The sequence below is a fragment of the Coturnix japonica genome, chromosome 11 (genome assembly GCF_001577835.2).
Source record: "Coturnix japonica isolate 7356 chromosome 11, Coturnix japonica 2.1, whole genome shotgun sequence".
NCBI lineage: Eukaryota > Metazoa > Chordata > Aves > Galliformes > Phasianidae > Coturnix > Coturnix japonica.
Window position 1 is genome coordinate 7,355,234 of NC_029526.1, and position 15,598 is coordinate 7,370,831.

At 43.2% G+C, this 15,598-nt stretch overlaps 1 protein-coding gene across 12 annotated transcripts in view; it reads left to right on the forward strand.

Moving 5' to 3' along the window:
• The window catches only part of ZNF536 (zinc finger protein 536), a 315,331-nt gene that overhangs the window by 1,014 nt on the left and 298,719 nt on the right, over positions 1 to 15,598 (forward strand). For 6 of the 12 annotated variants that reach the window (XM_015874058.2, XM_032447029.1, XM_015874055.2 and 3 more), the window contains exon 1: positions 82 to 188. The exons of 1 other annotated variant lie outside the window; for it this stretch is intronic. The gene's annotated coding sequence lies outside the window, so the exon portion shown is untranslated. Of the gene's footprint in view, positions 1 to 81; positions 189 to 895; positions 992 to 1,027; positions 1,111 to 2,631; positions 2,799 to 3,628; positions 4,378 to 4,471; positions 4,492 to 15,598 lie in introns of those variants that run through there. 5 more of the 12 variants (XM_015874053.1, XM_015874054.2, XM_015874050.2 and 2 more) reach the window with 5 other exon arrangements.

Here is a 15,598-nt window from a genome sequence, read left to right on the forward strand (position 1 = left end):
TGGAAGCAGTTGGGAGGGCTACCCGGAGCGGGCGGCCGCGGCAGCCCCGCGCCACACTTTTCCCCCTCCGCACCAGAAAATGATCAAGTCAATCATGTGGACATGCTTCATTATTCATTGAACACAATCTTTTACAACGCTCCGTTTACGTGCGGGAGTTTCTTCTACGCTTTGCTTTAAATTTGAAGGTAAGAAAGACAAAGGTAAAAAGGGGGTTTTGGAGGATCCGGGAGGCTCCCGCGAGCCGGCAAAGAGGCTCCAAAGTCAGTCCGGAGTACGGTTCGCTTTTGTGTTTTGTTGATTTTTTTTATTTTTTTTTTTTAATTTCTTTTTAATCATCGCAACGGGGCCTGCGTTTTCCACCGCGATTAAAAAAATACGGTAAAATTAAATATCCATAGCAGTGACGTTTGCAAGCAGGGCTGTCAGGGGAAAAGCAGAAAATAATGAAAGGAGCGGAGAAGCCATTGAATGGCGCTATAGAACTTAGCCTGAAGAAAACCCGTAACGTTTTGCCTCTTTCTCGCTCGTTTCTTTTCGAACCGTTACTTCGCGGAGCGGAGTCGGGCGGGCGGGCGCGGGGTGCCTTGGCCGGGGGCTGCCCTGAGCACGGCGAGCCGCACCGCCCCTACCCGCAACTCGCCCAGAAACTTTGTGTTTTGCAGGGCTGCCGCCGAGCAAACTTTGCCGAAGTGACTTTAACCGCGGGCCCCCCTTCCTCTCCCTCGCTCTCCCCCCTCCCCCCCCTCGAAGGATCCCGGCTAATCGCGGTGTAATTTGTAAACTCCCCCCAACCCCCCCCGGCTCCGCTTTTTTTTTTTTTTCTCTTTTTCTTTTCTTTTTTTTTTTTTTAAATCAAAGTTAGCTGATGCATACCATGTGTCAAACTTGTGAGATTCAAGTGCCTAAGAGACCTGCCATTTTGTGCTCTAATCGACCTCTTATGAATAGGAGCCGTGCATAATGCTGCGAGGAGCGTTGTGACATTCAAGTAGGCACTAAATGTCAGGCCGGGTCTCAGCCCGGCGGGGGGAGCGCAGCGCCCGGCGGGGAGCGGGAGGCACCTGCCAGCCCGCGCCGGGCTTTGTCAGCGCCCGGAGAAAGTAACAGGTTAAGGAGGAAACTTAAATGGCACCGCCGGGGGGAGCGGCCCCATCCTCGGCGGCGGCGGGCGCGGGGCTGCGGGTGCGGAGCCGGGAGGCGGGGGCACGGCCGGCAGCGGGATTAGCGGGGGGGGTTTGGGGAGGNTCATTGCAAAGTCTAAGCTAGAAGAAGCGTCACCTCAGTGTATCCCAGAAAAAGAACAGCGTTGAGATTTTAATTGGTTTTGGTTTTTTGTTTTATTGAGGGTGGGTTGTTTTTTGTTGTTTTTTTAGGGTTTTTTTGGGTTTTTTTTGTCTTTTTTTTGGGGGGTTTTGTTGTGCTCTGCGGTACTTCACCTGCACGGAGTCGGCCCGAGCGGGTTTGGGGGGGGGGGGGGGGGGGGCGTAGGGGGGAGAGGAGAGGTTCTTTGATGCCGCGTAGGAAAGAATCCAGATTTTAATGCGCCCATCTGTTGCAGTTTTGCAAATAATTAATATATGTGTGTGCGTGTGCGGGAGGGAGAGGGCTGGAGGCAGCGGTGACGCCCGTGAACTTTAAACGCAAAATAGAAGGTCGCGGAGATTTACGCGTCGTTCGGAGGGTCCGCGGCTCCCGCCTGGAGGGGCTACGGCACAAAAGTTACTCGGGGCGGACGGGGCTCGGGGCCGCCGGGGAGGCGAGAAGCTCCGGCCGCCGCCCGGGGGAGCGGGGCATTGTTGGGGCCGGGCCGGAGCCGGAGCGAGGCGGGGACGCGGCGCGTCACATCCCCGTTCGCTCCGGCCGCCGGCGGGGCTCGGTGCGGGGTAGGAGCGGCGCGGGGCGCGGCTGCCGTCCGCCCGGCTGAGCGCTCCGCGGGGCTGCGCTCCCCCCGCCGCCGCCGCCCCCCCGTGCAGTTTAAAATAAATCCAACAGGGGCCGTGTTTGCTGAGCTGATCTGACCGCTTGATGCAGATAGCGGCGGCGAGCCTCCCCGCTTATGTGGAAAAAGACTATTTTAAGTGTCATAATTAAGTTTAGAAGCCTTGTTTGGGCTCATTCACTGCTCGAAATAAAAAGGACTGGCTGCTTTTAGACCCTTTCTGAAGGGGTTGGCGAAGCGCCTCTGCACGTTTGCTCGGAGAAGAATGTTTTCTTTCCTAGTTTAATATTAGAAACTATATTTTTACTCGTTTAAACTGGATTTGATTATTCCTGCCGAGGTTTTTTCTCTCCTTCCCCCCCCCCCCCCCCCCCCCCTCATCCCCCCCCCATCACTCAAATCTTTGTTCATTGTTCATTGACTGGGGAAGGCTGCTTAAATGTACGGAGCGAGTGGGGAGGCCCCCTTGCTGGTTTGATGTTGAAATAGTAAACCTGAATGAGGAGGGTGGCTGGAAAAGTGGACATTGCAGCTTTAATTAACTTCAAGATGCTTCGGCGAGGACCAGAGCGTAGTAGTGACGTTGCCTCATAAATCTGCCCAGTGCCGTGCGTTGCATTGAACTATTACAGTATCACCGTCATGCTGAATATTCACTACCTATCCGGGAGCAGATTTGCATAATTGGATCTTTTTTTTTTTTTTTTAAATGAAACTTGTTTGCAAAAAACCAAACAAAACCAAAAAAAAACCAACAAAACCAAACCAACAACCAAACCAACAAATCAAACCCAAAAGCCCAAGTGAAAACTGCGGCGATCTGCATGATTGTAAGGGGTTCAAACATATCCGAAAAGTAAGTGACCTGCATCAGTACATCAATAGGTTAAGTGCAAATAAGATGAGAAGTGCTTCTGAAAGCTGTACATTCCCTACGTGGTCTCTTGGGTTATTTCTCAATAGCGGGATTTTTTTGTAGCCTCAGGGATTTTAGGTTTTCTGTCTGCTTTCATAACTTTTTCCCTCACAGTCCTCATGCAAGGTGAGGCTTCGTGCGGTGCCTGCGTACCTGCGGTGGGCTTTGGGAAGGAAATAGCCGAGCAGTTGGCGATGCGCGGTGTTGGAGCTGTATAATTACACTGCTGTGAAGGGAGCTGTGCGTTGCTGTTGTGTTGTTGATCATCGTGCAGATCTTCATGGAATACTTGGGAATATTCAAAGATTGTGCGTGTTCGCGTATGCTGACAAACTGCCTGACTTAACTAAGCTGTTACTTCTTAAATCGTAGAGGCAAGGAGTTTTTTAATGCGTTTCTCTCCTCCCGTTTTACTGAGGATGAAGATTACTGGAGTAATTAAAAATACCACGGATTTTTAGAGGGAATTTGCAGGTTATACGTGAAAGCCATCCGCTCCTGTCAGAGGGGCTGGGGTGCAGGACTGCTGGTTTTGGTCAGACTCGGAAGTATTTTGCAAATGGAGATTCTGGGCTTTCAGGTACTGTGGGGACAAAGTTGTGAGCGGAGGCAGCCGGCGGCCCCTGCCTGGAGCAGCGACCCGTGGGGACGCGGAGCGGGAGCAAAGGCTGCGCACAGCCCCAGCCGTGCCGGCCGCCCCCCCGCGCCCAGGGCTGCTTTAGTTATGATGTCATTCTGATAGTGGAGAGCAAATGTCTCCTGATTCTGCCATTAAACGCCTGGCTGATTTGCCTGATAATGATAGCATTGACGTCCTGCTCCTTGACAAATGCAAGCCCTATGAGCCCTATGAATTAACTTTTTTTCCCATAGATGAGAACTAGCTAGCTTTATGACTCGTGCATGTAGCAGTGCTTCTCTGACAGATTGCTTGAAACCTCTTTGCTTCTGCAGCAACCCCCTTCCCCAAACCCCGCTTGCGTTAGGCTGCTCGTGCACCCCTGTGCAGTGTGGGCCTGATGCATGGAGCTGCTGATTTCTCAGCACTTCCACTGACTTGGGATGGAGTTGTGGGGTCCCGGCTGCTGTGATTTGGGGGCCCTGTGTTCAGCTTTCCTGTTCTTTTTAATTTTTTAAAGTTGGTCAGCTGACGAGGGCTCTGTGATTTCTCGTCATTATAAAAATGCTTGTCAGTAGCTTGAGATGTTTGTCCTGCTCTGTTCTGTTTTTTCCCCTTCCTGCTCTCCTTTTGTAGTTAATCTTCTTGTGGATGTGCTGTTAATATTTTTAATCTTTTGAACAAAAGGATCATAAATGAGTTGTTTAAAGTTTTCAGAATGTCTCAGAGAGAAAATGTCTCCAGTTGGTAACAAGTGCTTGGAGAATCGGCTGCTGTCTCAGCCCCAGCACTGGAAGGGAATCCTCCTGGTGCAGCTGATCCAGCCTGCAGCTGGGGACACTTTCCCTTTCTGCTCTGTCCTCAGGTTTTGCTTGTGCCTTTGAGTTTGTATCACCACAGGTAAATGAAATTTAATACCTTTTATTTTATTTTTTTTTAAAGTGCAACCGGCTTAAACTTTGTTTTCATTTGCTGTTCAAACGATGACAATTAACAGCTGCAGATGCAAGAAAGGTTAGTCCCTCTATTCCATTTGCAGGGAGCGCGTCTAAAATATTTGCATGCTAAAGCTGCCTTTTGCAAATGAGTTCCTGAAGATACAAGTTGTTATGACGGAAATTGTGTTTTAAAACACTTTTAATAATTGGCTGCGTCTTTATCAATTGTAGCGAAGAAAAAGGAATTGTTCTGTGGGCTTTTTGACTTCTGAACGTATTGGAGCTCTCTGATACTCAGCAAGTTGTCTGGCGCTGTCCTCTCTGAAGACTTTTATGTAATGAAGAGGCTGATTGTCATATTTTTGTCCATGCTGGAGGCCAATAACCCAACCCATTCATTATCAGAAGAGAGTAGCCTGGAAGTTGCAACATCAGGACCACTGTGTTGCTTGCAGCAATGGAGTGCTGAGATCAGGAATCATGATTTTCAGTACGGAAAACTGGCACATGTGGTTGTTTACCCGCTATGGGAGTCATAGGTGGCCAGAGATGTTTGCATTAGCACAGACATAGAAAATCCAGCGGCCCACTGAAATGGATTGTGCTCATTCCTGGGAAGCACAAGTTTCAGCGAGCAAAGAAAAATCTGCAGGAGTTGTTTTGTGTCGTGTCTTGGCTTGGAGTTAACTTTGAATTGCACAGGTGTTTGTAGAGTGCTTTGCCTTAATAAATAAATAAATAAAGCGTGTGGTTTTAGATGAACTTTATAAAAAATTGAAGAGAAAGCCAGAAATAGATTTATTTTTTTACAGTTTGAATAAGGCCAGCTACAGCTTTTAGTATTGTCTGATTTAGCGTGTTTTTACGGCGCTTGTGAGTGAATTTGAATTTTAATCTGGGAATTTCGCTCAGCTATGGATGTGTGTCTGCTCTTCCTTACTGCTAAAAGCAGGACTGTACTGAGAAGGCATTTTTATATCCTCTCATTTTCTTTTTTTTTGGCTTATTCTTTATCCCATCTTCTTTTGGGCATTTGGTGTGTCTCTTTTAGAGGTACAGGCAGTTTGGATTCAGGGAAGGGGAAGGTTGATGAAAGAATAGAATATGTATCATTTTTATTTATTTATTTTTAAAGAAACACAAATAAACTTACCTCTGGCAACTGCAGATGTAAGCGTTGTAGCGTTGGCACTCCAGGCACAGAGTGAACGGGAAAAAAGAATGGGTTACTGGAAGAAAACATGTGAAAGCAAAATAATTCTGCAGTCCTTAATTGGATGATCTTAAGGTTGTTGTACAAAGGCGGGTTCTGGTTTCCAGTTGCGCAGCCAAATACAGCATACAAACTTTTTACGAGTAAGTCACTGATCAGAATCTGACCTTGGATAGAAACAAGAGAAAAGTGGAATGGTCTGATGTGTGTTTGTTGCTTAACATGAAGTAGATGAGTGGTGTCGGTCTGAATCTGAGTGGATCACAATAACTGCTGTGACATTTTCACTCCTGTTGGCAGGTTAAGCGAGGAAGCCAAGCACTGAGTGAGAGGTCTGAAGTACCTTTTCAGAGGTAGCAGCCGTCAGGATGAGCAAAGAGCCACGGGAATAGAGTAGGGATTTAGGTTGCCTCTGCCCAACTGCACCAGCACTGTGACTGAATGCGCTCCCAGAGGGAAGCTGCTTCCAATATTCTGAATTTGGCACCTTTCCCTTATATTTAAATTTGCTCTAATTTTCAGGTGCATCTTACTAGATAACCAGATGCATCAAAAAAGCAAAAGAATTGTAGAGCAGTAATTATAATTAGCCTTGTTGTCTGTTTTTTGAGAATTGCAAGATGGGGCTGTGAAAGTATTTTGAAGTCACTGTTTTTTAGAGGTCTTAATCTAAACACTCTATGTGAGATTGTTTTTTAAAGAGACGGGTTCTTTGGGTCAAGCTGAGCTATATTAAAGACAAACAATTTTGTTACAATCTATCTTTTAAACACAGATGAAGAAAACAGAACTAAAATAGCCGCAGCAGTCTCAGTATCCAATCTTTTCTACATTTTGCATTACAGTATTTGAGACTCCAATAACCGAAAGTAGAATTAGGTAATTCCTTACAAGTATTTGTCATGCTAAGAAAAAAAGCAGTGCTGCCTGGCATGGCAGGATGTGAATGGAGAATTCTGCAGGTTGCAGTGCCTGAAAATAATGTTGGTTGCTTAGATAGTGCTGCTGTATCGTGGGGTGAGAACAGAGTTGGCTGCTCAACACCAGCTGCTCTGCGAGGTGTTGGTGTCCAGCTGTCCACCTGTGGCATCTCAGGCTTCCAAGGGCAGCCAGCACTTGTTGTAAGGATAGAGGTTGGTGGTGTTTCTTTGTGCTCCACAGCTCTGAAGATCAGGCAGTGGTTATCCAGGTGGGCTTCCCACAGTGCCAGGAGAAGGCTGCTCTGGGAGATGTGGCCCTGGCTCGGTTTTCTGGACAAGAAAAGAGAAGCAAAAGAGAATGAAAAGAAGAGCTGCCTGCTGTGGGCTGCACAGTGATGTGCCACGGGGCAATCAAGGAAGCCTTTGGCCTCAGGTTGGTCAGGGCAATGTGGTGCAGAGGGTTGAGTGGCAACCCTGTTCATTCCATTCCTAGTAAGCTGATCTCAGCCTTAATACAAATTTTGTTACAGCTTCTTTATGTTATTTCTTAACACTGTGGTAAACACAGTAAAAGCTTCCCATTTTATGCCTTAGGGATGTGCTGTCAGAGTCACTGTGGATCTTTGCAACAGGTGGGAGCTGTGTTATACTCACGGATGGTAAGGAGGGGTCCCTACCACATACCAGCATCCACTTGACCACAGCCATATACATCACTTCCCCAGCAGTCCCAGCCCCTGCTGATCCAGGAGTTGCTCCTGGTACCCACGCAGTATTGCTGTGCTATGCTGTGGGACTGCCCTTCCATTTATTTTGTGCAGTGATACCACAGGTTGTGTTAATGTTGTTTTGTTTCACTCTCGAAAGTTGCTCTCTATAGATCTGTTCAAACATTGTTACCTTCAATCTTGTCATTGGAATATCAACAGCAGATACAGATAAATACAGACACGTCCCTTTCATGTGAAATGTAGAAAAGCGTAGATAAATAGGAAACTCAAGCAGAATTACTTCATGCAAAGGATAATAAACATATGGGATAAATTACTAGCAAGGAAAGGATAAATGAGTTCAAGGGAAGCCTAAGCTTGTTTTTTCAGAAAGAGCATGTGAGAGCTGGGCTGAAGAAAGCAAGGAGGTGTAAAGTCAGGTTTCTGTTAACGTAGGCTGACACGGTGGCCTGGATGCTCACGTGCTAACATTTCTTTCAATAGTGCCTCATGGGTGGTTGCATTTTATTTTCTTGTGTGTTTGTTAACGTTGACTCTATAGGTCTACGTGTGTTTTTTTCTTATGGGGTGAATAGCAATGTTAAAACAGAGGGGTGCCAACTTTTCGTTCTTATATCGGTGTTTTTCAAGAGAGAGATGTGACAGTGCAGTATCTTGAATTGTTTGAATGAACTGGGGAGATATCTTGTCTTCTCTTGGGTAGGTTTACAGCTGACAGGAAAAGACAAAACTGTCTTCTTCTCTAGGGACAAGGAGTCTTTGGTAGGTGTTTGCCCTGTTTAAAAAAAAGCAATGACAATCTCTCTCTTCTTTTTCTTTTTTTTCCTCATGAGTTTGCATGGACACTCCCTTGGGTTTCAGTCCATGAGATGATGTCTCAGCTTTTTGAATGCCGAGTGTTGACTCAGTATTGAAACCGCAGCTATAGGTAGCTTGTCAATGAACCTTTGTTTCATTGGAATGTACCCTGCATTTTTTTATTGAACTGATGGGTCTCTTCATAGAGGAAAACACAGAAAGGTTAGAAAAATGTTCATTAATTCTGGTGTGGTTTCTAGGATCCAAGTCTGCACCTTTTACTTCAGCTGGGGTAGGACTAAGTCCATAGAAAAAACATCAGTTCCATATCAGGCAAATTTCATGTGATTTCCAGTTTCACCACAAATAGAACGTGCAACTCCTTTGGTTATAAACTTGGTACAAAGCCTGATGTTGTCAAAAAGCTGGTAAGACCTTGAATAAACTTTTTTTCCCCTTAGTTGCAAAATTTCAAGTACAAAAAGAAACCCAACCTTTCAGAGCTTTTAAATGCAAAGGTTACGGTTGCCCAAAATTGAAATATATAATACAGTGACTTTATTTACCTTTTAAAGAGATCTATTCTTCATTGATTCATTGAGATTTTGCTATAGGAGTGTAATTTCTCTTAGGGCTAATCAAATAACTAGCAGAAGATAACCTAACATCTTTATTAGTACCATAATATCAGCTAAGAAAACTTTACCAGGCTAAATACTCCCTTCTTCAGAATTTACCACAAAATTTCTTTTAAAATAGCTTAAATATTTTAAAATATCCTCAACTGATTTGAAGACCAGAAGTTTGTATGTCTTTCTTTTCTAGAATACAGGAAGCCAAATCAATGTGTGTGTGATTGGTGAACGTGCTATCAGGTAACTGAGCAGTAGGAAATCCACAACCACTTCTAGATGAGAATTTCAGTCTATCAAATGTTTTGGTACAGTCTTTGGCATGCTGGGTGCTTTCCAAATATAGAAGTATTGTTTCTGGCCCAAATGAGCTAGAATTTTCTTATTGCAGCTGAAAAATGCCAGTTCATTAGTTTGCAGAAATATACTGCATTTTCAGAGAATTTCTGAGGTTCTCAATTGAATTTCTGCTCAAAATGAAAGAGCTGCATCTCTGCATTTTGTTATGGGCTGGTGATTATGAAATGCACCTGGGTTGCTGGAGAGCTGGAGTCAGGTTGCTCCTCCCATATCCGATTTGAATCAGCTCCTTCAAATCAAGTTTCTCGCATCCCAGGTGAGTGCTCTAATAACAGCTTTGGCTATCCTAGGGTGGGTCTTTTTAAGTTCCTTCTTCAAGTTATTCCAATTTAAGTAATTGTTTAATTGTTGGGTGAGTCAGGAGAAGACTGATTCTTAGCTTGAGCACTCAAGCGTGATGTGAGAGGCTGTGTTCTGCTTTGTTTGGTTGCAGATTCTTCTTCCTCACGTTGCTGAGTATGATATGGTGAGAACACTGATATTTCTAATGTTGTTTTTCTGTCTCTCTCTCTTGAAAACTTGCAAAAGGTTGTTGCTAACAGGACAGGAGGAAACTCTAAAATGATTCCCTATTCAGCTGTGTGCTTTTCTCAGAGCGTTTATGATTCTGTGATGATAGAAGTTAGTCAGTAAGGGAGCACATATTGCAAAGAGTTTTCTTCTCAAAAAGAAGTTTTGTTGCTGTTGTTTTATTGCGTGGATTGTGTATGTGAACAAAGCTGATTTCTACATCCCTCTGAGTGTCAAGCCTCTAGCTGTACGAGGCCCAACAGGTGCTGGGTTGGAGTCTTCTGTTGTAAATGCCTTGGACCTTTTTGCACTTGTGGATGGTTTTCTTACAGCCAGGTGGAGGGGAATGTCCTGTAAATGCCAACAAATGCCTTAGAGAGACTGTGCTGTTAGAGTTCCTTCCCTCTTAGAGAAACTCGCATGAGGTGTAGAAGACCTATGGAACTGGTAGGTTTTTCTGGTGGATTTCCTTAGGGAGGAGAAGAAAAACTGTCTTTGTCTGCAGAAGGGGGATCCACAAAGGGAGGAAACCCTTCTTTCCTTGCAGTTAGAGATAGTAATTTTGATAGCTTCTGTCTCCTCTGTCTTTCATTCTTAACTTCTCTGGCAGCACAACTCTGGCAGATCCCATGCTGAATTGGTTGGTTCCCCTTCTGGCTGCTCTGCAACAGCTATGGATTGGAGCCAAGGGAATAAATATAGCTCTGAGTTTCAGTAGTAACCCCCCTGCCAGACTTCTACACAAAAACCTGGGAGGTCACTGCAGGGAGAGGGAATGGGTGATGCAGAGTTTGGGCAGGCTTGGATTTGGCTTCTCTAGGGGAGAGTATTCCTTAAGTCCCAGGCTAAGGGAGAGGTGCTGCAGGATCCCATCGTTGCCTTTCTTTCTGTGCAGAGCTGACATGATCTGTAGATATGGTTGAAAAGCAGTTACCATTGGCTGTGCGGTTTCCATGTGAGTTTATTAAATATGAACATTTTAATATGTAAAAATAACTTCACCATTTTGTTATTTCCTTTTACGTATTTCACTCTGGTTGGAAAAATGAAATCAATCTAGTCAGCTTTTCATCAGTTTCTCTTTGGCTGTCATGCAGTTGCACAATGCTGCAGTGCTTGGCTAGCAAAAATGTTTACAACGAAAAATTGTTTTCAATGGGATTAAAAAAAGAACCACGGAAACATTTTTATTGGTCTTCAATTTCTGTGCAACTTTGGTTTCTACAGGACCTATGCTACATCAACATTGTTTTTCTGATTTTGAAATTATGCAGTCTTTTTTTTTTTTTATATGTATGTGTGATATATAGAGAAGATACAGTCCTGTGTCATGTGGTACAAAAAATGCGAGCCAGACTATTTCTTAGGAGCTGGTTCAAAATCAATGGAAATCCAGGAGCACCACATAGCTGACTTTGAAAGACTTCAGGCCAGACCCTTACTCAGCCGCATTGCAGTTGGGTGAAACCATCTCAGTCATGTGGGACTATGTTGCTGTCATCTGGTGATTCTGTGACATCTCTTCCTAAAGCTTAAATAGGTGTGGGGATATGTCTGCAAACCTTGTAGACCTTTACTGCCACTGATACGCTGAGGAATTTTAACTGTAAAGAAGGCATAAAAGCATATTCTTGGTAGATTAACCATAGCAAGATACCTTGGAGTAAAGTACCAGCTGAAGGTTTCCTTTTTAATGTTTGTGATAAATGTTAGTTGGTTTAGATTTTAATTTATTTTGCTTTGCGGTATAAATGGTGAAGAGCTGTTCTGGGGGAACTGCCTACACTTATTGAAAGCTGTTTTTGTACTGTATGAACTTGGAGAAGCACTGCAGTTTTCCAGGGGCCTCTGCTGCTGAGAGTGATCTGATAGCAGCACCCAGAGCTTCTTTCACTGTTATCAGGCTGCCTGACTTCCAACCTATGTTCAGTGCCTTCAGATGCCAGCATGAACTTATTGTAATGGGGAGAAATGGGTTCTCAGATCACCTTTGAGAAGTGAAAGCCTTTGTCTTAGCAAATCATGAATTTCACAAGCCCGAGCTTGTAAGCACTCTTCCAGTGCTTTATGAAAATTCACTGCTGAGTTCACTAATTGATGACCTAAATGAATGTTTTAATGACCAGATCCATTGCTGCCTATGGCTTATATCCTGTTTTTTCAGGTGTGAGCTGGATCAGTCAAATTTAGCTTGCTTTTAGTTGAAGCCATCATCACTAAAGCAAAGAGAAACTCTTCTATACATAGTTTCCAAGCCTCTTTCAGATATCAGCTGTTGATGAACTATTTTACACTCTTACCTCCTACTTAGCAAAGCCATCTTCTGCACTGAGCTCCCATTCACTGTTAAGTTAAACAACTTGTATTTGATGAAGCAACTTCTGTTGTGACATTGGCAGAAGTATTATAATCTATGATTTACATTTTTAATAAAACCAGATAGATTTGAAAACTATTTACACATGTAAAGTCTGTAATGTAATACAGTTTTCATTCCTCTCTTCTGTAGAACATCTAAAGTAGATTTGATGCCTCTAACAACAGCCTGGTCAGTGCATATTCTTCACTGCATGGCATTTGTTCATGTGCCTTTTTCAGAAGATATCGATGTTTTTAATCAGACAGGGACTATTTTTCTGCTCATGCTTTGCTTTGACGAGATTATTCTGTTGGGAGATTGAGCTTTTGAAGACGTGTTTCATATATTTGAGTCAAATAAAATATTACCTACTGGAGTGTTAGACCCTTTTATGTTTCTTCTTTACAAATACATCATCAGACAATTCTTGTTGTTGCGTGCTGTTTTGACGCACCATATATCTTTTACTAATTGTGCTTTTACTATTGATTGAAATATATTCATTCTGGAGCAAACGTTTGCTATTTTATTTCTTAAAAGGCAGAATCCTACAATGAATTTCTGATTTGTTAATGAAAATACCCTTGACTAGGTTGCCTTAAGTTTCAACAGTTGTTCCACCTTTCTCTCTGTTGTTGGTGGTAGAGCTGCCTAGAATAGGAAAAAAAAAGCCCACAACAAAACAGAAGTTAAAGGAGAAGCAATGGTTTTCAGTGTGCTTCCAGCTCCATGTAGATGTACCAGAGCTAGAGTTTGACTACAGAACATTTTTCTCAGGGTCTCTTTGTGGGTTGCCACAGTGTTAGGGAAACATGTTGTCAGGAGAAACAGGGCTGGCAGATAATGTGAGGAGGAGTGTTGCACATGCCTTTTCAAGCTGGTTTTGAAAGCAGTTTTTTCCTCCTTTCACAGTCTTTTCTTATTTGAAATAAGAAATCTGTTGAAAAGTAAAGGAGGGGTGTCTCTTAAATTCCTTCTTTCCTTTAAATTTCTTCTTTTCTTTGACTCCTTCATGTATTTCTTCAGACAGCATTATCTGTGTGAATGGAATTTAGTGTTGGTGAACCATGTGCTCTGCCAGGCTTGGGAGCCATTTGTATCCTGTTCTGGGTCTTAGGTGTTCCTTGGCCGTCTGTTTACAGAGTGCACAATTTTGTCCCTTTTTAGTTACTTCCATTTAGGATCTGCCCCCTATTGAGATCATTATTTAGTACTAGGACAGCTTTTTTTATGTTGAGTAGGGATCATTTATTTCTATAGAAATAAGAGGACTTAACAGCAGTGCACAATCAATATGCAAAACCCTACTAAGATAATCTGTATTTAAATGTGAACAACATTAATTCTAAACAATCTTCAGCCCTTATTTAGTTTTAATCATCGCTGGACATCTAGGTGAAGAAGGCTCTTCTAACTTATTAGTTTATTATCAGCAGTATTGCTGACATTTAAACCCTTCGATTTGGTATCCCGGTTACCTATTATTCTATTAGGGATTGCTGCTCTACAGTTGAAGTCCATTGAGAGACTCCTCCTGCCAAGATCTTTTGCCCCATCTTCTATACTCATATGCATGTGGAGTTTGACCAGTGCATGAAGTGAATGTAAATAGGAGCTACTGAACAGTAGTATCTTAAAGTATGCTTGCATGTATTATAACTTTATTATATGAAGATATCTATAGGAAGAACAAATGTGCTTATCTTTGACAAACTGATCTGAGAAGAAAAAGGGAACTTTAAAAGTCTCATCTTGTCGTTTAGTGTTTCTTTTTTCTTTTTTTTTTCCTCATGAAGTTTGTATTTAAATTGTATATGGAAGACCTTTTTAAGAAATGTTTCTGTAGCATTTAGGAATTATTTAGTGCTTCTGTGGAGGATTGTATGGTCCTTCTGTGAATAGTTTGTGGTTCTTTATCATTGGTTTGAGGAGTACTGATCCAGATAGTAAAATTGTGCCATTCATACAGGTGTAAAGAATGCCAGTTACAGCTGTCTAGCAGTGCTGTGACTCCACCTGTACTACCTGAATTCATCTTATAGAGAAAATTTATGCAATAGCATCTGAATTAGCATGGAATCAGTGGTACTGAAGCACGTGTTTAATAGTTTTGCTAAGATTGGCTGTCGAGTGTTACAGTGTGTGCTTAAGTCTGTGCTGGGTTGTGTCCTCTGAAGTTAGGAAAAGTCGAAGCAATGGAAGACTGAAATTTTGGTCACAGTTGTTAGTTCAGGAGTTGAAATTTATGTTGCTGAATGTGGGTGTTATGGTGTTGTGAAAACCTTCAAAGAACAATATTATCACTTATTTTTAAAAAATCTCTGTTGTTCCTGTCGATAGCCCATGTGATTTCAGGAGTTGCATGTGGTCTTGTTTCTTAAATTTGCTGGAATGTAGTAGGTTATCAAAAGCATGGTTCAAAGGAATGATACTTTAGAGTCATTCAGTATTGAATTACATTCCCCCCAAAAAGCATTCAGTATAGACAAGTATAGCATTCATGCAAACATTAATTAAGCTCACATCACAGAACATTGCTTTCTGTGAAGAGTGGGAAAGCTCTTCTCCTTTGCTTTTCATTTTCCCTTAGGTTTGCCTGGCACCCTTACACTATTCCTTTCCATAGCAAAACCACTGCAGACACCCAAAGCAACTGGGCCCTTCCCATCATCCACAGCCCATTGTGACTGCAGAGCTAACTGAGATGGGCTTCTGAAGCCCTTCCTGAGAAGGTAACCTGTCTGCAGATCGAGGAAGTACAGAAGGCAGAATAATTCCAAGGAGCTTTGTGGCACCACGCATTGCCACAAGGCAATGAGCATGGCAGCACATGCAGTGGTTGGCCAGGGTTGGATAATGGCATGAAGGCTGCTGGCCCTGGGAGGTCTGGCTTATGAGCCCTGCTGGGGAAGGGAACATGGAGAAGGCATAGGAGAAGAGACTTGTACTGCATTCTTGGAGAACACTAGTCTGTGTGTGCTCAGGTAGAGCAATCTACAGCTACACAGTAGCTCTTATGATCTCACACATTGTTCTGAGCTAATATTTGCTGTTTTAATTTTCTTTGCGGACCTTGATATCAAAGTCACCGTACTTTCTTGTTGGAACTCTCAGTAAAATAAGAGATCCATACCAAATATTGGAAAATTAGTCTTAACGGAATGAAAAACGAACTTGCTGAATGTCCTAACTAATGGCATAAACAAGATGCCATGTCATTCTGCCCACCCTCTTTCATCCAAAACCAGATTATGTTCTTCATCTCTCTAATGGTGCTATTAGCAAAATCACATTGGAAGCCAGGACCTTATTTGTGATGCCGCTTCTCCCTTGGGGCGGATATTGAAGCACAGGCACAGTATAAAACTTCAGAAAGAAGGCAAATATCAGCTACTTTTAGCCCAGGATTAGCAGTTAAGACTCCTGAGTGTCATCTGAACATTGATTATTTGTCAGATAATGCAATTACATTTAATGGAGGGCACTGCTCAGGAGTTACACAGTTTAACTAGCACTTTCGTTTTTTATGCACTATACTATGTTCACAGTCGCAGTGGAGGCATGAGTGATGTTTGACACTCGGTTGCAGTAATACTTTTCCAAAGCAGTTGCATATCACAGCACTGACAAACCCCATAAAATGCCTGTTCTGCACTCCTT